Source organism: Balaenoptera borealis, assembly GCF_965194805.1.
Source record: "Balaenoptera borealis genome assembly, chromosome: X".
NCBI lineage: Eukaryota > Metazoa > Chordata > Mammalia > Artiodactyla > Balaenopteridae > Balaenoptera > Balaenoptera borealis.
Window position 1 is genome coordinate 105,370,448 of NC_138881.1, and position 12,760 is coordinate 105,383,207.

Consider the following 12,760-nt stretch of genomic DNA (forward strand, 5'->3'; position numbering starts at 1 on the left):
TTCAGCCACTTTTTTTTTCTTTTAGCTCTGTAATTTTACCAGTTGTTCCAAAACTTGATAAATAAGATAAATAATAAAATAAAATAATTAAGGAGCTCAAAAATTCCTGGGCCTCATTCTAGATCTACTTAATCAGCATCTTTGGGGCTGTAGCCCTGGAATTTGCATTTTATATAAGCACCTATCATACAGTCAATTTCCTAATGTGTTTGGGAACCTCTCAATTGCATGGCATGTGAAATTATTTCCAAATTTGGAATTCCTAAAGAGTCTATCAACATTTAGTTTTTAAAAAAATAAGTATCCCTAATAGATGATACTTTACTGTTCTGCAGGAATATGGGATTTCTTATTGAACTCCCAAAGATTCAAAAGTTTAGAGAAATAAATATTCTCTTTCCTTCTGAAATTATTTTGATTTAATTTATTAAACAGACATTTATGGAATATCTACTGGGTGCAAGATATCTAGACTAATATCGTTGGGTCCCCCCCCATCTCTGTCTACTAGTATTTGGATAGGGAAAATATGTTTCCTAGAACTAGTAGCATTGGTCACAAGTTATCACCCCTGTACCCCTTGAAGAGTAAAAAAAAAACTGCCACAGGAAGCATGTTGCAGCAGAACCATACAAGCTACCTAGCAATCAACCATATCTTTGTATACTTGACTATAACTTACTTAGGGGTAAATACCAAAAGAGCACAATGCCTGCTATAGCATATTAATGTGCATAGGCAATCAAAGTAGGCTGAATAATGAAATTAGAGAATTAAATAATTTTCTATTACTCTGGGACTTTATTTTTTAATTTATACATTTGTCTAATTAAGAGAGGCATGCATTGTAGAGCTTCTCCTCAGTCTGTTTGAATTTAGCCTCCCATCAATCATGAACTTAGGGAAGAACAGTCACCATTCCTTCATCAAAAGTTCAACATCTTCTAAAAAGTTTTATAAAGAAAACTAGCATGTGGTTTTATCCAAGGGAAAGCAGGTCAAAATGACTCTGAGAAATTTCTTCAAAGTAAAGGACTGCCTTACCTTCTCTCACTTTTTTTTTTTTTCCTCTCTACTCATCATCATTGCTTGTTAGGAATTCCCCAGTGGAGTATACAGCTGTTGATTTTTCTGAGGTAGATGAAGCAATATCAAACCATCAAGGATTTCTTGTCATGAAATTTCACTTGAACATTTTCTTCCTTCAACTGCTTGTTCTCTTAGCTTATTATAAAATATAAGTGTTTGTTCAGTCCTCCTGGTGAACCTATAATGGATGGATAAATGTTCAGATCTTGCCATAATCACTACACTTCATAACACTTCTTCAGCTTTGAACTGAAAAGGTCCCGCGTTATAAAATTTGTCATTGGAAATCTGCTGTGTTTAGAGAAAGTTTATTGATCTTTGAAGTTTTACTAAGAATATGATTTTTCTTTTCTCATTTTCTTCTGTGTGATGTAAAATTCAATTAAAACTATGTTAAGTATTTAGCAACCTTTAATCAAGTAAGCTTCAGTTTTATAGGTTTACTTTTAGGAGATTAACATTGTTTTTCAGCTCTCATAATAATGTTTGTCTATATGGTATTATTTGTACATATGTACAATCTGTGTAAAATACATGCACACAGAATTTATGCATAAAATATTTTATAAGGTTCTAAATACAACCTTTTCCTTAGCTCTAGTAAGGAAAAGGGGTAGTTCGAATCTTTCATTACTCTCATGTTTCCCAATGAGTGTCAAACACAAAATATATTTCCCCCGCCTCTCCAACTCAAACCACATCTTAGGTAAATGACTTTTTTCCCCCTTGATTTACTGTGGATGAAATACAAGTTTTCCTATCCTTAGCAGGAATGAGTACACTTTACCTATAATTGCAATGATGATAAACGGACAAAAGCTGGATGGAAAAGGGGGCTATCACTTTACCTATAAGTGTATTTCACAGCTCTGAAGGTCCATATATGCACTGTTCTAATGGCTTCAATATGTCCCTCTCTGGACCTACTCCACTATTTGAAAGTACCTGATCCTCTACCTAGCCTCAATTTCTTAGTTGTTAAGGTAATATACAATATCTAGAAGTCTGGATATAACTTTGGATTTTCAAAAATTTAGGCTCAGGAATCAGGGAAGAATTCCCACTGAAATTGCCTCTTGGAAGCAGTATAATAGTAGATAAAGAGCAAAGGCTTTATGAGCCTAATAGACTAGGGTTTGGGGGAACTGAGTCTACCACTTAACAGCTGTGAGCTTAGGCAAACAGTCACTTAACCTTTTTGAGCCTCAGTCTCTTTATGAGTAAAATGATGATAGTTATATTTGCCTCACAGGTACCATTGTAAGAATAAAATGAAATATGTGTATAAAATGTATAGTGTAGTGTCTTGCATATTGTAAGCATTTGATAGATCATTGTTTTACACATTGGGTGGGGTAATAGTAATTTTTCATGACATATGCACTAGCATTCAGCTCAGCTTAGTCCACCAAACATTAAGTATCTACAGAGCCTCAGACCCTGTGCTAAACAAAACTCTGGTAATATAAAGATAAATAAGACATGATTTTTGTCTTCAAAGATATCACTGTCTATAATAATACAGACACATAAATGGGCAATTCTAATACAGAAAGATACATGCAATGGCAGAGATACACTCATTTTACGGAAGTAGAACAGAAAGGGTAGTTTGAGGGAGGCAAAGGAAGACTTCTGAGTGGAAGGAAAGTATCTGAACTGAATTTTAACTCTCTAACCTCTGGAGTGTGCTGCAGCTAACCAGGAACTGTGGATTAACTGCTTCTGAGTGAATGCAGCCTAGTGGATAAGCACAATGTCTCTGAAGCCAGACTATCTGGATTCAGCTCCATCACTTACTAGCTCTATGACCCAGGGCAAGTTACTGAAGCTCTCTATTCCTTACTTCCCCATCAGTAAACTGTAGATAACAGTAATACCAAAGTCATAGAGTTTTGAGTATTACAAGTGCTTAGAAAACAGCTTGATAAATAGTAAGCATCATATAAGTGTTATCTTAGCTGTTCCTATTATAATATCTTTAAAGCAGATATAACAAAAAAAACTAATCATTCACATTTACATATATCTGGGCTGACAGAAATAAAGGTGGTTTCAAAATTGCCTACTATATTAGCATGTAATTGTACCTAATTTACTAATGATAGGTGATGTCAGCAATCAGGGCAAACTTGCATATGGTACCTGATGCTAAAGAATAGAAAATATTTTAAAAATGAGAAATAGAGGTGTTAAAAAAGTGAGCTAAAAAAATCTGTTCTTGTATATGTAGCCAAACTGCTGATTATAACTTCACCTCATTATAAAAACTAAACTTTACAATCAAAACATATAATTCTAGGTAGACATGTACCTTTTTTTTTTAACATCTTTATTGGAGTATAATTGCTTTACAATGGTGTGTTAGTTTCTGCTTTATAACAAAGTGAATCAGCTATACATATACATATATCCCTATATCTCCTCCCTCTTGTGTCTCCCTCCCACCCTCCCTATCCCACCCCTCTAGGTGGTCACAAAGCACCGAGCTGATCTCCCTGTGCTATGCGGCTGCTTCCCACTAGCTATCGGTTTTACATTTGGTAGTGTATATATGTCCATGCCACTCTATCACTTTGTCCCAGCTTACCCTTCCCCCTCCCCGTGTCCTCAAGTCCATTCTCTAGTAGGTCTGCATCTTTATTCCCATCTTGCCCCTAGGTTCTTCGTGACCATTTTTTGTTTGTTTTTTACATTCCATATATATGTGTTAGCATACGGTATTTGTTTTTCTCTTTCTGACTTACTTCACTGTGTATGACAGACTCTAGGTCCATCCACCTCACTACAAATACCTCCATTTCGTTTCTTTTTATGGCTGAGTAATATTCCATTGTATATATGTGCCACATCTTCTTTATCCATTCATCTGTTGATGGACACTTAGGTTGCTTCCATGTCCTGGCTATTGTAAATAGAGCTGCAATGAACATTGTGGTACATGACTCTTTTCGAATTATGGTTTTCTCAGGGTATATGCCCAGGAGTGGGATTGCTGGCTCGTGTGGTAGTTCTATTTTTAGGTTTTTAAGGAACCTCCATACTGTTCTCCATAGTGGCTGTATCAATTTACATTCCCACCAACAGTGCAAGAGTGTTCCCTTTTCTCCACACCCTTTCCAGCATTTATTGTTTGTAGTTTTTTTGATGATGGCCATTCTACCTGTGTGAGATGATATCTCCTTGTAGTTTTGATTTGCATTTCTCTAATGATTAGTGATGTTGAGCATCCTTTCATGTGTTTGTTGGCAATCTGTATATCTTCTTTGGAGAAATGTCTATTTAGGTCTTCTGCCCATTTTTGGATTGGGTTGTTTGTTTTTTTGATATGGAGCTGCATGAGTTGCTTGTAAATTTTGGAGATTAATCCTTTGTCAGTTGCTTCATTTGCAAATATTTTCTCCCATTCTGAGGGTTGTCTTTTCGTCTTCTTTATGGTTTCCTTTGGTGTGCAAAAGCTTTTAAGTTTCATTAGGTCCCATTTGTTTATTTTTGTTTTTATTTCCATTTCTCTAGGAGGTGGGTCAAAAAGGATCTTGCTGTGATTTACGTCATACAGTGTTCTGCCTATGTTTTCCTCTAAGAGTTTGATAGTGTCTGGCCTTATATTTAGGTCTTTAATCCATTTTGAGTTTATTTTTGTGTATGGTGTTAGGGAGTGTTCTAATTTCATTCTTTTACATGTAGCTGTCCAGGTTTCCCAGCACCACTTATTGAAGAGGCTGTCTTTTCTCCACTGTATATTCTTGCCTCCTTTATCAAAGATAAGGTGACCATATGTGTGTGGGTTTATCTCTGGGCTTTCTGTCCTGTTCCATTGATCTATATTTCTATTTTTGTGCCAGTACCATACTGTCTTGATTACTGTAGCTTTGTAGTATAGTCTGAAGTCAGGGAGCCTGATTCCTCCAGCTCCGTTTTTCTTTCTCAAGATTGCTTTGGCTATTCGGGGTCTTTTGTGTTTCCATAAAAATTGTGAAATTTTTTGTTCTAGTTCTGTGAAAAGTGCCATTGGTAGTTTGATAGAGATTGCACTGAATCTGTAGATTGCTTTGGGTAGTATAGTCATTTTCACAATGTTGATTCTTCTAATCCAAGAACATGGTATATCTCTCCATCTATTTGTATCATCTTTAATTTCTTTCATCAGTGTCATAATTTTCTGCATACAGGTCTTTTGTCTCCTTAGGTAGGTTTATTCCTAGATATTTTATTCTTTTTGTTGCAATGGTAAATGGGAGTGTTTTCTTAATTTCGACATGTACCTTTTTAACCAGTGGTTTTCAAACTGTTCTCAGGTTCTTTGGCAGTGCTTTACAGTACTGCAACAAGGAAATATTTTCTGCTATCTACCGAAGATTCAAACTGCCCATTCATTGCTTTTACCCAAATGATATATAAGGGCTCTGTTTTAAAAATCTATTTGGGAATTGATTTATAAATTTAAAAAATATTTTCATGGCCTAACATTTGATAATCCCTTTTTAAAACATTCAGATATCACTCTTATCACCCTTAAACCTTGCTATTGATTGCATCATTGTAATAAATATGTCAAGTGACTTTTACTGACAGCAAGATTACATGATTTCTGAACTGTTCTTTATCGAAGAAAAACCATGAGATGGACCTTCTCTCAAGACTTCTGTGAAATGAAATAATTACTACTTTATTGAACATAGACAATCTCAAAGGCCACCCAGTAAAAAGAAATTAACTTTTTATTTTGAAGATTCAGACTCTTAAAGCAGTCTGCCGTTTTTTTGGGATAATATACAGTGTTTCAAATGTCATGTACTTCTCCATTCAAAGCTCTACATGTTATAATGTATCATGAAATACAGTATGTAAAAAGGTGGTATGCAGAGTGTTTTAGTTATGTATTGCTGTGTAACACATTACCCCAAATCTAGACAGTTTAATAAAGCAAATATTTATTGTCATAATACTTTCTGAGGGTCAGGAATTTGGGAGCAGCTTAGCTGGGTTGTTCTAGCTCAGAGTCTTTCATGAGATTATAGTCAGACTGTTGTCTGGGGCTATAGTCATCTCAAGGTCAGAGAATCTACTTCTAAGCTTATAACATGGTTGTTGACAAGCCTCTGTTCTTTGAGAGCTGTTGGCCAAAGACATTAATTGATTAATGTCTCTAGACATGGACCTCCCCATTGTGAGGGCTACTCAATATAGCAGAGATCCAAAAGACCATGGGAGGAAGGGAGCAAGAGTACCAGACAGTGTGGCCATGTTGGAAGGTGATTACCACACCATGTCTCAGAAATTACATGACACATGGTTCTCAGAAAACATCTCATATGTCCCCTTGCTCTAAGGTAAATGAGTATTTAAAATTTGCAAAACCTAGGATTGTTTATTCTCTCCTTGAATTCTTCAGGATTGTACTATCAAAATCATCCTTACTAACTCATTCTTGCTTTTTATCTCCCTGATGGTCAATAAAATCTTTTACCAATTTCAATTTCATCTGCATTAACTGAAGAACACTTTCTATTCTGGAAGAGTATATGTTGACTAAAAAAGTGTGCTCAACTGTAATGTCTATTTCAGTTCACAGTTTGTTTACCATTATGAGTTTTTATGCAGTTAGAAAACCAAACAACCAACTGAATGGATCAAAATACAAGTATAATTAAGACTTACTTTGAGAGTGCTTGTGATGCCTTCTATTTCAAGTTTAGTGGAATAGTTGGAGAAAAGTTAATTTTTTATTAAAACTCTACTATCTAGAGAGTCAGCTCAGAATTTTGGGTATTGATGCTATCATTAAATATTAGAACACAAAGCATGGTTAGATAGTTTTAAAAAATTGGACATTATGTTCATTGTTCTCACTGAGTTTAACTTGAAGATGCTTCGTGGTCTTAGAAAGTTCAGTTCATCAACAGAACTAGAATGGTATAACCTTCAAGTGCCACTGGAGCACTTTTTGATTTAAGGCTTATAATTTACAGGCTTTGGAGAAGAGCATTGTAGCAACCAGCTTGGCCTGCTGCTAATAGCATGTGGGCAATTTATGGCAAAGAAATGAAAATCAATGATAAGTTCAAATCATAACCATTAGCTATTAACATTTTCTGTTGCAGATGAATATCACTGGGCTTAGCATGGTTCATTTATTTCCAGTACTCCCTGTCCTCTCGTCATGGGGTCTGTTTTATATTGTTCTATTTTCTTAGTCCACAAGTACAGAATGTTCTGAAGTAGAGATTGTGGCAGATAAACATTATTTAAATTATTCACTCCATAAAGCAATCAAATGACAAATATCGATTATAATAGATATTTTATGCTGAGGAGTTTACTTTTGTTTTAAAGCATTACATTTTACCGTATATTCAGGTACACTACAGGTCAATGTATTGCTTGTGTGCACATAATGGCGTGTGAGAGCATATTCCTTTAAGACAAAGAGATATCCCTGACACTGGAAATTATCATGGGATTTACTGTCTGAAATTGACCAGGGTTATAAGGAAATTGGGATTATGAGTGAACATCTTTAAAGGAGGGTTAAGTAATTATTTTAAATCTTGTTGAAAAACAGTTTAAGTATTAGTTTAATTCTATATGTTTATAGTCAAACAATCATAGTGGAATTGTTGATTTAGAATCTTGCAAGGGCTCAAAGGTCATTACTGTTTTTAACAACAATGATCACTATACACGACAGTGGAACTAGATATACAGAAGTGAGAAGAGACTAGATGACTTGTAAATGAACCAGGTTATGTATGTGCAGCTTCTTGAATAGGTCTATTGGCAAACACATACACACACACACATAAACACACACACACACACACAAACTTAGACTGCTCTTATTTTTAAAAACTACAAAATAATTAAATGTAAAGTTCAAGTCAGTAGGGCATACATGTATATATAAGTATAACTCATGCATCTTTCATTGGTTTGGATAAAACTTCCCTTGAATAAAAATAAATCAGCTTCAAATGTTAGCATTTAACTGGGGCTTTCAGACTATCATCTTCATTCTAGCCAGATAATATGAAGCCTGAGAGACAGTATAGTGCATGTTCTAACTTCTTGCTTTAGGTATAAAAATTTTTTGATTTGTGGAAAAATACAGGAGGATTTGACAAATTAATGGCCCAATTGAGAACACAGGGCCTAATTCATAGCAGCAGAACTCCCTTCAGAATAAATCATAATAAATCTTTTTTAATGTAAGTCAAGAAGAGGGCATGTAATAACTTAGGTAAATACAAAATAGGATAAGTAGATACATTTGAAAGCATAAGAATGTTATATCAGATATCATGGATATCATGGAAAAATAAGATGCTGGGGAGAACCAGGATAAATCAGGTGATACCTTAAGGAGTTAATAGAAACCCCATAAGAGATGAAATATTCTGACTTTCCTGCCTGCCATGAGGCAAAGTTAGCCCATGATTCATGCACCCATGGAAGAAGACACAATAGCGTTATCTATTCTATCTTCTCCTTTACAGTTAGGAACATTCAAGATATAAGCTTCACTATGCAGAAAACAACTGAATACCAAATGAACATCTTTTTCATTAATCCCCATCTACTTATGAAAGCTTTCATATACTTCAGTATATTCAGAAATTAAGAATTTCCTTTAAAAAACTATTCCTCCTCCATATCTCAAGGAATCATACCAACATGCCCTCCCTTCCCAAACAGTTGCCTAAGTTAGAAACTTGTGAGTCATCTTGGAGTTAATCTATCTTTCTTACTTCTCACTTTCAGTCAGTCGTGAAAACCAGTTCATTGCTTCTCTTAATAATAATAGTTAGCTATTGACCTACCTCTCTGATTACCCCACTGTTTTTTGTTGTTGTTGCTTGTTTTTTTATGAAGACATATATTCAGTATCAATCTTAGCATTATTCAGTGTTCTTTTCTAGGTCTGCTTTTCTGACTGTATACTCCTTCTGACTGCATCCACTCTTATGATTTCAATTAACATTTATATGCTAATGACTCCAAAATCTATGAATCCAGCTCAAATCTGTGTCCTGAATTCAATATATGCATATCCAACTGCCTACTGAATATATCCATGTGGATGTCTTACACTGACATCAAACCCATGTCAAGAACTGAGCTGAACTCCTTGCTTTAAGATTTCTTCTTCTTCTGGTTTTCCTTTTTTCAGTAAATGGCAAAACTCTCTACTCAGTCACCCAAACCAGAAACTGAGGATCATTCTAAATAAAGTTATTTCAAGCATGCTATAAGAAAGAATAACATGCTACAAGATGGTTATAATATTTTTTCCTGCAAAAAAGCTGATTTTAATGATATTTTTCTTCTCAAATTTTTTTAAACATTTTTTTTTTTTGGCCACACCCCACACCTTGCAGGATCTTAGTTCCCCGATCAGGGATTGAACCCGGGCCCTCAGCAGTGAAAGCGTGGAGTCCTAACCACTGGACCACCAGGAAATTCCCTCTTCTCAAATTTATATTAAATATATAGCCAAGCAAAATACTAAGCATTTTAAAATACAGTATTTGTGGGGCTTCCCTGGTGGCGCAGTGGTTGAGAATCTGCCTGCCAATGCAGGGGACGCGGGTTCGAGCCCTGGTCTGGGAGGATCCCGCATGCCGCGGAGCAGCTCAGCCCGTGAGCCACAATTGCTGAGCCTGTGCGTCTGGAGCCTGTGCTCGGCAGCGAGAGGCCGCGGTGGTGAGAGGCCCGCGCACCGCGATGAAGAGTGGCCCCCGCTTGCCACAACTAAAGAAAGCCCTCGCACAGAAACGAAGACCCAACACAGCCATACATACATACATACATACATACATACATACATACATAAAAAGAATGTAAGCAGACAAGAATAGCATTAAAAAAAAATACAGTATTTGTGTTATTTGATAATTTACCTCTAAGTACTACCTAATAATGAATGATGGCTAAATGTAATGATAGTCACTCTACACATAGATAAACTTTTTGCTAACTTTCATATTAATGATTTGTCTCTTTGATGGAGGTTTATCTATGCTATGTATTTATATCTAATCATTTCAACATATATTTGTGTTATTCAATATTTACTATGTTCTAAATACATTAATCACACAAATTTCCATATAGATTGGAAAACTATTTCCATGTAGATTATATCTAGATCAAATAAGCAAAAAGCTAGAATACCATAAATTGGATACTTTATTTCAAAAAAGTCAGCAGATGAGTAGCTCAAGATAAAGTAATTAATGGTTTTTTGAGCAGCCTAACCCAAGAGTAACTGGATAATGCAGAACATATAGCTTAAGATTTTCCCTTGGTCACAATGTACAGGTAGTAAATAGGTAGTAAATGGAATTTTCATATTAATCTGCAAGGAAAACAAAATATATTAATGTATATGATGTTGTGCTCATGTGAGGATAAGACTCAAAATCTCAATAATCGATTTCCCATAAAAGGGGTTGATAGTCACAAAGCTCAGTTCCTGTAGTTCAGTTATTGGAATTTTCATGCCATATTTATAATAAAATATAAAATAAAGTATTCTGAATATTATCTCAATAGTATTTTCATTTTAAATATAATAACATTACAGTATCTAACATTCTGTTTTAAAATCATTATGGATCATATTTTCATCATTTCATGCAACAAACTATTTTGCGATTGTCTTGTTATTTGCTTTAAGCTAAGCATCTACTTCAGTTCACTATCTCTTTGGTATTCTGTCAGTGCATTATTATTTAAGAAGGGCTTTGTCATAAATTAATTTAGGAAAATATTGTTGTAGAATAATTTTTCTCAAAATGCAAATACTTTCTAACTCTGATAAAAGTTCTTCAGTTGCTCCTGTTGCCTTTGGGGTAAATTCCTAATGCCTTATGCTAAGGTACATTCTGATCTGGCTATATCTCAATCCTCATTGAGGATTCTGTCACCACCTCCCCCACCTTTGTGCTCCCAGTACAGACATGCAAAAGTTAATATAGTTTCCTGAGCTCTCTCATATTTATTTTTTAAAGTGTATAATTCAGCAGTTTCTCTCTTTTTTATAACATACAATAGAGTGGTTTTTACAGCATTCACAAAGTTAGGCAACCATCACCACTACCTATTTCCAGAACATTTCATCATACCACCACCACCCCCCCCATACTTGTCAGTAGACATTCCCCATTTTCTCCTCTCTCCAGTCCCTGGAACACACTGCTTTCTGACTTCTAAATTGGATAGGAAAAAAAAAACTTGCAAACAAAAAATACATTTACACTTTTTTTTTTAACCTATGTAGTTAAATTTGAGTGCTCTTTATTTTTTCACATAGAATCAAGTTACTATCTAGTGTCCTTTCATGTAATACTGAAGGCCTTTAGTCTGTAGGACAGGTCTACTAGTGATGAACTCTCTATATTTTTTAAAATACAGAAAGTTTTAATTTTTCTTTATTTTTAAAGATATAGAATTTTTAGTTGATATTTTCTTCCTTTCATCACTTTGAATATGTCATCCCACTATTTTCTGGACTCTGTTTTTTAATATTTTAGTTGTTAATCTTATTGAGAATTTCTTGTACATGATAAGTTCCTTTTCTATTCCTGCTTTCAAGACTCTGTCTTTGCTTGACAGTTGATTATGATGTATCTTGGTATGGATCTCTGAGTTTCTCCTACTTAGAATTAATTGAGCTTCTTGAATGTGTAAATTAATGTTTTTCATGAAGTTTAGGAAATTTTCAGCTAGTAATTCATCAAATATGCTTTCTGCCCCTTTATCTCTTTCCTATACTTCTGTGACTCCAGTTATGCCTATGTTGGTATTCCTGATGATGTTCCACAGAGCTCTGAGGCTCTGTTTATTTTTCTTAATTCTTTCATCTTTTTTTCCTCAGATTTGATAATCTCAGTTGATTCATCTTCAAGTTCACTGATTCTTTCTTCTGCCTGATCAAATCTGCACTTGAACCCTTCTGGTGAAATTTTCATTTCAGTTATTATAATTCTCAATTTTAGAATTTCTATTTGGTTTTATCTTTTTATTGAAATTTTCTTTTTGATGAGACACTCTCATACTTTCCTTCAGTTCTTTAGATATGACTCTACTTAGTTCTTAAGTATAACTTAAATAGCTGTGAAGTCTACATAGTAAATCCAACATCTTGGATTCTTCAGGAACAGTTTCTATTGAATAATTTCTCCCCCTGTGTAATGATCACAATTTCTTATTTATTTGCATGTCATAATTTTTTTTGTTGTACAGTAGAACACTGAGCATTTTATATAATATAATGTGGCAACTCTGGAAATCAGATTCTCTGTCCTTCAAGCATTTGTGGTTACTGCTGCTTGTAATTATTATTGTTTGATTTTGTGTGACCTTTCTGAAATAATTCTTCAAAGTCCATATTCTTTGTTATATGTGGCCACTGAATATAATTTTCATTTAGCTTAGTGGCCAGCTAATAATTTGACGGAGATTTCTTTAGACAGTTGGAACCAATAAGTCTCACAGTCTTTGCTGAGGGACTCTGGATTCATTTTAGAGAATTCCTTCCACAGTCTACCAGTTAATTGACAACTGTAACTTAGCTTCCACTTTAAGGTTGCACAGAGCCTTTAGGTCATCCAGCAGTAAGAGTTTAAAGCCTTTTCAGGACTTTTCTGAGTGGGTGCATAACCCTAGC